This window comes from Mytilus californianus, unplaced genomic scaffold (genome assembly GCF_021869535.1).
Source record: "Mytilus californianus isolate M0D057914Y unplaced genomic scaffold, xbMytCali1.0.p SCAF_7, whole genome shotgun sequence".
Lineage (NCBI taxonomy): Eukaryota > Metazoa > Mollusca > Bivalvia > Mytilida > Mytilidae > Mytilus > Mytilus californianus.
Window position 1 is genome coordinate 30,685,809 of NW_026262723.1, and position 10,631 is coordinate 30,696,439.

Consider the following 10,631-nt stretch of genomic DNA (forward strand, 5'->3'; position numbering starts at 1 on the left):
ATTGTGTGAACAGTTCTGAAATAGCCACAGAGAAAAGTCTGGAAATTAACTGAAATACTGAACATGACTGAATAATTTATTGTTAAATCTTTTCAGATGATGTTAAGATCGGATGATCGGTCGGACTGAAATTCATTTACAAGTGCTGATCTGTTATTAGAAATGAAGCTAGAAACATACATAGAAATAAGAATATGTGGTAGGAGTGCCAATGAGACAACTCTCCATCCAAGTCACAATGTGTAAAAAGTAAACAATTATAGGTCAAAGTACGACTTTCAACACGGAACCTTGGTTCACACCGAACAGCAAGCTATAAAGGGCCCCAAAATGACTAATGTAAAACAACTTAAACAGGAAAACCAACGGTCTAATCTATATAAAAACGAGAAACGAGAAACACTTAAGATTCACATCAACAAACGACATCCACTGAACAGCAGGTTCCTGACTTAGGACAGGTGCAAACAAATGCAGCGGGTTTAAACGTTTTAACAGGCGCCAACCTTCACCCTGACCTGAAATATAAAATATCAACTGAAATAGCTTAACTCAATCAAATGACATATTAACACCAGTGAACATACACTGAACAAATAAATGTGACCTATGGTACAATGTAAATATAAAATAAATAAACTAAGGGAAAAATAATAAAAGTAACATGTTATACCGCTATGTTAAACAATTTTAGAAAAACAATATGCTCGAACAAAAATATCAGCCATTTGCAATTACTTTAAACACAGGTAAATGAAAATAATTTTGTTGTTAGGTATACGTGTACAGTTCAAATAGAGAAAGGAAATATTTTTACAAAATAAATAATTTTGATGTTCATAGTACGAAGTGAAAATTTATAGTAATACCAAAAACTTATCAAGGCTGGCATATATACCAGATATAACCCTGAATAACATTAAATAACAAAAAAGCATTACAATTAGTATCAACAGGTCAAATAAACAAGAAAGTACGATTTGAGAGTACTCGCAGTTACTGACAGCTAGTTAAAAGCCAAAAACAATTAATAATAAAAAATCATGCATCAGAGACTAAAATCAACTAAAACACATCCCAGGGATTTAGTACTTTAACGTCATGGACAGTCAAAGAAGACGTGACTTAAACATGTTTTTACAGGTTGATGATGCTGTTACTTATATTATTACTAGTACTGTTTACACGTTTTAGGAAAGCAAAACAAGACCGTATCAATTTCCTGTTTTAAATTCATGTGATAGAGAACAACTCATTCACCATTTTATTACAAAATTGGTTGACCTCTTTGAAAGATATGTGTCACAGTTGACAACGGATATTGTCGTTATCACAATCCCGTTTTCATTCGGTCGAGCTAAGGATAAGAAAATTACATACTGATGGTTTTCGAATTTGTTGAGGTTTTAGGGTTAAGTAAGAATTGATTACTTATCTGCCATTGCTTGATGCATAATCACTTGATATCACTTATCAATATATTGTATAGGAGAAACAAGACGGATGTCAAAGTTTAAGCAGGATCTGCTTACTATTGCAGAGCACCACAGTTTTGGTGGATTTCGTATTGTTTATTCTTTGGTTTTTTGTATGTAGTGATTTGAGGACTAGTTTCTCTTTTTGTCGTTTTTACTTTTTTGCCATTGCATTGTTAGATTTTCCTCGACTTATATGTTATGAAGGTCTCTTTGGAATCTTCCGCCTCCTTTTTTTCGATGACAGAACAAGAAGGCAATGTGACCACAGGAGGATTTTGAATATTCTGTTAATATCCCTTTAGATTATCATTGGGTTCCAAATTCATGTAATGGCCTTCCTTATAGAGTCAAAACCAAAAAAAGTTGTAGCTCTTCAAGAATGAAAACAAATATTTTTGTTTGATTTGAGCAGGTCTGATGCTGGTTAATTGAGAAAAGCGTTTTATGCACAAAATTTTAGGTAGTTGTTCCTTTTTTATTTAATAAAACCAATTCAAAATCATGCCGGCAATGCCATATCTTCAATTGATGAATTGAACCTCGGGTAACTACTGTCGCATTTATATTAGCCTTCCATATTGCACTAATAATTGGCATTGCTCCTAAGGAAAAAAATAATTAAAAAAGACTAACAATCATGAAAAATATATGTTACCGATAGGATCTAAGTATGTGCATAAAATGTAGTTTGAATGAACCATGTTTATTTCTTTATTAGATGCATTATTTGTTCGTATGTTTGTTTGCATTTTTTGGTCGGTTCTGTTGTAGACTGTGATGTGTGTTTGCTTGGCTTTGGCTGCTTAGTCCCAATTGCAGTCGCATTAACATATTGTGTCTGTTTGTGTTGGTCACCCAGTTTTGTCAATATAACGGAACTACACAAACTGTATAAACAACTGGGAGGTTTAGCTAGCTATAAAACCAGGTGTACACCCACAATTTTCCACAATTTTCCACTGACAATGCCTTACCAAGTCAGGAATATGACAGTTGTTTTCTATTCGTTCCGTTGGGCGATTAAGTCTAACTTTTGCTTTTGTCAGTGTTTATGGACTTCCACCTTTTTGAATTTACCTTAGCCGTTCTGTATGTTTGTTATACTTTTTTATATATTAATAGATCAGATTTTCAAACCGATTGCAAAATTGTTTAAAATGTTGAAAGGTCTGTTCATTTGAACATGTAAATGAAACTTTACTGTTGGTGTTATTTAAGTCATTTTCATTAGAACATATTTATGATAAACGGTACAAGTTGAAACATGTATACGCCATATGAAGCGTCAAAAGGGGCATCGTTGTAACAAAAAGGAAGTTTGTAATCTTTTTCAAAGGTATATTTTAGTTTAAGATTTTTTGCATTTTGTATCAATTAAGTTATGTCGACATATCGACAATATTTACTGTATTGTATTTTTTGTATTCAGTTCTGTTGAATAAAACTTTTAGCATATTAACTGTTTCAGCTATAAACATACGCTTTATTCAAATTCTCTTCGTCATCCTTTTGGTTCTGCAAGTATTCTTTATTATGCTGTCTAACAATTTCAATATCACCACGAATAGATCCATGAGATCCGTTACCCTCCTATGAAAGGACAGGTACATCACCTTCTATGACAACAGATTCATAGCCCCAGGCTTGGATTTCTCAAGAGGTGGTGCATGACAGTTAAACATAGTACTATTTTGATGTTCAATAGATTTGTTTCTCTTAATACTGAAAAAGCTATAAAATAGTTTCTTCCTAGTTAAAATACTCAAACATTCAAAGTTGAACTTAGATGGATTTGGTTATTTTTTATGTCCTTTTTAGTCGTATAGCCCTTCAACTGTTTGGGTTCTTATGAATCTTTGGCTTTCAAATATTCGGCTTTGAGAATTCAAGATGAAGGTAAATCCAGAAAATTACTTCGGACGCATGAAATTTATTACGTCATGTCTTCATATTTTATAAATTACTCTTGATACGGTACACCATCACTGTTGTATGGCTCATTATATAATAGAACAAGTACTGCATCTCTTCAATAAAAAAAAATCGTCACGCACACACGAAATAATTGTATAAGAGAAATTCTATATCTTTAGGCTTCTAAAACATTGTTATATGGATATGAAGATATATATATATTATTCATTTCAATCATAGTAAAAAAACGAACAGAATATGTGACGCCTATCCAATTTCTTTAATTTTCCTCTTTTTTTAAAACAGTGTCGGCAAACAGCTCGGTATTCCTGAATATTCTTTAATAAATCGTTTTTATAACTTGCTTGTAGATTTGCAAAAAATTTCCAGTTTCAAATTTTAATTATTATGATATAGATTTAAACTTAAGTATGATCAATACTTATCTATTCTAAACAAGGAGACTAAACATATTACTTGAACTAAGATCAAATATTAGGAGGAAAACATCATATCCCATATGTCATTCGTATCGCTACTCGATTTCTTTTATCATACGCTTAAAGAAAGCATGCACCATACCATCAATAAAATACCTACGGTACGAAAAAGAAATGATGTTTTTAATATGAACTAATGTATAAAGGACGGTACAATACGTTCAATGCCTAAATGAAGTAAGTTGAACTGGGAGCTATTCCATGCAAATGAAACCCCCGCTATAAGTATTCGGTGGAAAAGTTGAAAAGCAATACATATACATATGATAGCAAAGCACATGGTATAGCATCGATGGCAAATGTTTACTTAAAGGTGCTTTTAATTCGTAGTTAGTCGGGAACATGTGACGAAGTTTATATACATGGGCGTTATATGTTTTTATTTATAAGTATTCAGTCAATAGAAAATTGATGAGCGATGGATGTAAAAATGTATAACATGGTATGACATCTTCACTAGAAGCCTAATATAAAATGTCAGAAATCTCTCCGGTTTCTTGGAAAAACTCGACAAATATTTCATGCACGACCATTATGTGTACAAACAAAATACAAGTAATCGCAAAACAAGAATGGGATAATCGTGCATTGTGAAAATGCAGGACAAATCATATCTAGCTGACAAAAACAGAATCACAAGTAGACAAAAAAGTGTATGGCAGAAAGATTAAACTCATTTTAAATGATTATGTGAATGCGTATGAAAGTTTATAAAGCCCGTCGTTCAATGGCCATGCAGAAGATAAAATTTGTGTGCAGGCTTTGAATTGTAGTTCCGGAGGAAAAATGCAGTAGAAATTGTATTAAACGGACAAATGGATGACATGGATTGAAGTATCATCCCTTTTCCACAGCTATTGGATTACAAGTATAATTGTTTACCCTTGTTATCATTACAAATTAGTTAACCGATACGATGTGTCTGTGTCTCATCACACAAAATAACATCTTTTGAAAGTCTAATATCTGTAGGTATCAGAAATGAAATCTGCTCTGCTCAGTTCTTGCTTTTTTGAGTTTATGACATTTAACAACGGTTAATGACTGTTGCAGCTAACTGTACTTTACCAATTGCGTTCTATCCCCTGTTGTGACAAGATATCTAAGTATAGATTCGCGTGGCGACTGATGATGTATTATATTGTTCATTCAACCGTCCTCGCTTCGTTTGAAAGTCCTATAGTTCTGTTTTTTTTTTCATCTTGATTTTGACATTTGCCATTAATTTACGTAAAATACCCAATTTTGTTTTTATGTGTAATTTCTGTTAGTTAAGTATCTATTTTTCTAAAAATACATTTAAGTTTATCCTGATGTACATCTCACTTAATGACACTTATAACCAAATATTTACTTTTCACGAACAAATACTTGTCAACATAGCCATTTAAGGGGAGATAACTCAAATAGGATGATTGTTATAAAGAAATGATCGAGACATTATCAATTTTTACTTGTAGCAAGAAAACAATGTCGATGACACTATTTTTTCTTCCTATTTTCTGAAAGCATATTGTAAAACCCATCTTCTCATATTTTATTTCACAAAAAGGTGTTTTTTCGTGAACAATCTATGCAAATGTGGGCACTTTTGCACGATTTGTCGGTGGAAAAATAGCACGGTGACCCATACTTTGTATTATATTATTCATGGGCACATCTGCATTTTGGCAAAGTATAATTCTATCTGAGAAAATATATACCAATGATTAACCTAAATAGACATTAATTGTCGAAATGCACATCTTGCTAATTAAACCTAGTATCAAACATAGAATAGACTTTGTCCAATAGTTTATGCATGTGATATTAGTAACCAAAGCTTTGGGTTAATGCAAAGTTATGTTAGTTATAGTCAACAGGTCAACATCGTATAATCAAATTCTAACAATTGACAAGTTTTAAATTTATCATACCACGAGATGCTACAAGAAAATATTGTCGTATAAAAAGGAACCTCTGTGAAGTCAATTTGTCACATCATAAAGTTTTTATTTTTCGTTTTTAACAATAATAAAGTTGCTTTTAATTTAAAACTGTCAATGCTGACTGTGATCATTACCTCTATTTACATTATCAAGCTGAAGATATTCTCAATTGGATAGTTTAAGATTGTATAGTTTACTTCTTATTAGGTATACCATTATTATTACATGGTCCATTATATTATAGAACAAGCACTGCACCTTCTAAAAAAATAAACGGTCAAGCACACACGAAGTACTTGCAGTTATGTGTAAGAGGGACTCGATGCATCTCCAAAGGCTTCTGAAACATTACCACATATATATAAAAAGAGACATTATTGTTTAATAATGTCGTCAAATTACTCAGTATTCCAGATCTTTTATTCAGACTTTTTTTACAATAACGTGTTTGTAGATTTGTAGTTACAAAGTTTTTAATCTTTACTGTATATATCTTAAAACGAAACAACTTTAAAATACTTACGATCAATACTTCTTTATGGATAGTTTTTCTCGTGTCTTAACAACATATAGTTTTATTCTATATTAATGTTTTCATCATGTATACACATACATTTGTTCTTAACAAGCAACTAAAGATATAACTAGAACAGGATGACAAGGAAGAAACCCCTATATCCCATACGCTATACGAATTGCTAATCGATTGATCTTATATTATGCTTAACATATATGCTTATCTGCTTATAATACACCATACGACATACAAAATACCTATTTAAAACAATAATTAACGGTACGATAAAGACATGCAGCTTTGACTTTGACAATATGTTTGGCGGACAGTGCACCAGTACGTTCGATGCTATTATAAAGTTATTGAACAGGAAGCCCTGAAAAATTACACTCCTGCATTGTTTCATAACAACAAACGTGGCCAACGTACATTTTGTAGATGACTATCTTGTATCAGGAAGGGATAAATAGTATTTCGAAAACATAACTCTAACATTGTGTAATTCAAACAACAAATTATCTGAAACTGACATTATCACGAAGCTTGATTTTTTGATAGATCACATATTTGTATTTATAAAGGCTGACTTTATATAGGATCTTCTTAGGAAGAATGAAAAGAAATTAGAATAGTCCTTTAACTTTCCATTCTCCTATCTGGATGATGTCCTTTAACTGAATTATTCAAAGATGTCGACTTTGTTGAATGCATCTATCACATCGAACTTGAAATAAAGGACATTACACATACAGTTAATAGATATAAGAAGATGTGGAATTAGTACCTATGAGACAACTCTCCATCAAAGTCACAATTTGTAAAAGTAAACCATTATAGGTCAAAGTACGGACTCAAACACGGAACCCTGGCTCACATCGAATAGCAAGCTATAAAGGGCCCCAAAAATGATTAGTGTAAAACCATTCAAACAGGAAAACCAACGGTCTAATCTATATAAAAAACGAGAAACGAAAAACACCTATGAACCACATCAACAAACGACAACCACTGAATAACAGGTTCCTGACTTAAGACAGGTGGAAACAAATGCAGCGGGTTTAAACGTTTTAACAGGCGCCAACCTTTACCCTAACCTGAAATAACAAAGTAACATCACAACATAGAAAGACACACTATAAAACGTGAATTGAAATGGTTTAAATCAATCAAAAGACATATTAACAAAAACAAGTAAATACACACTGAACGAATAAATTTAATCTATGACACAATGTTAATAAAAAATTATAAAAAAAAGGGGGTGAGATGTAAAACAATATTAGAAAGACAACTTTAACCTTGGACAAAATGCCGTTTAATAAAATAACGTACACAAGTAAATACAAATAATGTTGTTGTAAGGAGTACATGGAGTACGGAAAAAAATAAAAAAAATAAATAAATTGGTTGTTCATAGTACGAGAACAGAAGTGAACATTTATCGTCTAACTAAATACTTGTCAAAGGTGTTATATATTAAAAATAGTGAGACGAGATATAACACAAAATTAGTAAACATTAAATAACAAAAATACATTACAAATTGTATCAACAGGTCAAATTAACACGAAAGTACGATTTGAGAGTACTCGCAGTTACTGAAAGCTAGTTAAAAGCCAAAAACAATTAATAATAAAAAATCATGCATTAGAGACTAAAATCAGCTAAAACACATCCCATCTAGAGATTTATTGTTTTAACGTCATGGACAGTCAGAGATCACATGACTTGTGCAATGCCAAAATAAAAGTATCGACAGGCGGTAGGATAGTTAGGATTTAACCTTTAAATAAATATGTATAATGTTATATATAGATAAAGTAATCTATATATTGAAAAACATTCGAAAGAATACAAATTTAGTTATGTTTTAATTTGTTGATGACATAATCGATATTTGTGCCAATGTAAACACTATTCAAAGATCTAATTACAACATTGATAAGATAACCTTTACTAATAAATTTGTTTAAAGGTTCAACGAGTTTACACGGATCACATAGTGATTTCCGCGCTTGTACAATATTACCGTAAAATTTAGGATGTGAAATACCGTTTTTAATAAGTACCGGTACAGCAAAATTTACTAATTAAATCTTTGTATCTATGAACGAATTTAGTAAAAGTTTTAAGTAATTTATGGTAACGAAATCCCTGAATTAATAATTTACCAGTGATGCATTGATTACGTTCGTTAAAATCTATGACATCACTACACACAAGGGCATAACGAACGAGTTGGGATATTTTAACACCGTATGATGGAGCCAAAGGAACAAAGAAAAAAATAACAATAGGGAAGGAAAAATCGTCTCTTTTGTCGTAAGTTTTAGTATTGAGGTTCCCTTTAGAAATTGAAATGTCTAAATCTAGAAAAGGACAACTACTGCTGTTTATGTTAGATTTATTTAAAGTAAGTTTATTTGGTTAAATTTCGGTAGTATATTTAGAGAGCACTGGATTATTTAAAGAAAAAAATATCATCAAGATAACGATAGGTAATGTTGAATGTATCAACCAAATGTAACAATGACGTGTTTTTAGTGAGTTTGGTCATACACTGAGATTCATAGCAGTACAGGAATAAATCTGCTATTAAAGGGGCGCAATTAGTGCCCATAGGAATACCTACTACCTGTCGATACACTTTATTGCCGAAACGTACATATATGTTTTCCAGGAGAAAATTCAAAGATTCAATCATATCTTCACATTTCTAGTAAGTGTGTCTAGCATACTTTCCTTTTTTCGTTACAGAAAAAGGCTTTAAACGAGTTACAGCAAATAAATTTGCAATGAGATTTTTCTAAAGACCATTTAATTAAATATGAGAACTTTTTCTTGATAAGATTGTGTGGAAGTGTAGTGTAGAGAGTAGAAAATCATAACTGTCAACAGAATTAAAAGGACCATCAAAAGCACGTATTTTATCTAAAACCTCTAAAGAATTTTTAACACTCCAAAAATAATTAATACCATTATTTTCATAAGCTTTATTACAAAAGTTAATAAAAAGTTCTTTGATAGTAGTAACGGACGTAGTTAGAAGCACTGACAGATTAGTAGTAGAACACTTACTAGATGCGGAGATGAAACGAAATTTAAATGGTTGTTTGTGTAATTTAGGTAACCAGTACATAGTTGGGACTTTCAAATGTTCGGAAGATGCTTTAAGTTGGGTAGTGGCAGTGATATGCATGTTTAAAATTTGACTCTGTAGAGCGTACGGACATGAATGTAGAAGAATTGATAATTTCGATAACTTCCGTGTAATATATGCGTTACACCACCATTACAGTATTGGCTGCTTTGTCTGCCGGTACGAACACAAACCGCTTTGCGTGTACTTGGAGTTTATTTTTTATTCTAGAAATGGGTATATCATAGACCCTATTATTAATTTCAGAATTGTTTTCAAAATGAGATATACAAATATCAACAGTATTCATAATTTTATTCAAATAATTGTCTAGAGATTTTTATCAGATTTTTTACGTTTACACCAATTTTTACAGTAGGCAGACAGTCTGCCTTATATCTTGATAGTTAATTCTAAGATACATGATTTAATTATTATTAGTTGTTATTGGCTTTGAACTAGCTGTCAGTAACTGCGAGTACTCTCAGATCTGTTCTTAGTGTCTTTTTGTTGTGGGATGTATAAGTACCCGTTCACGTCCACTCTGTGTTTTTTGTTAGATGTATTTCTATTTGTATCCATCTGATGAGTAAATGCATTTTTCAATTGATTTTTATAGTTTGTTCTTATGTTGTACTATTACACCACTGTCCCAGGTAAGGGGGAGGGTTGAGCGCTCACAAACATTTTTAACTCCGCCACATTCTGTTTGTGCCTGTCCCAAGTCAGGAGCCTGTAATTCAGTGGTTGTCGTTGGTCCATGTCTGTCATATTTGTTTTTCGTAAAATGTTTTGTTATGAACTAGGCTGTTAGTTTTCTCAATTAAATTGTTTCATATTTTTCATGTCGGGGCCTTTTTAAAGCCGACCATACGGTATGGGTTTTTCTCGTTGTTGAAGGCCGTATGGTTGCCTATAATTGCTTACTTCCACCACTTCATTTGAACTTTGACGGATAGTTGTCTCATTGGCAATCATACCACATCTCCTTATTGTTATATTACATGTAGAAATTGACAATGAGGGGCGGTAGGATACCTAACGTTCAGTTGATACGATATTCCAGAACTTGATTATTCCATCACAATTTCCTTGATAGAGGAATGCTTTTAAACCAAGAGTTCAAAGAGGTGAAATTGAAATCATCCTTTCGAA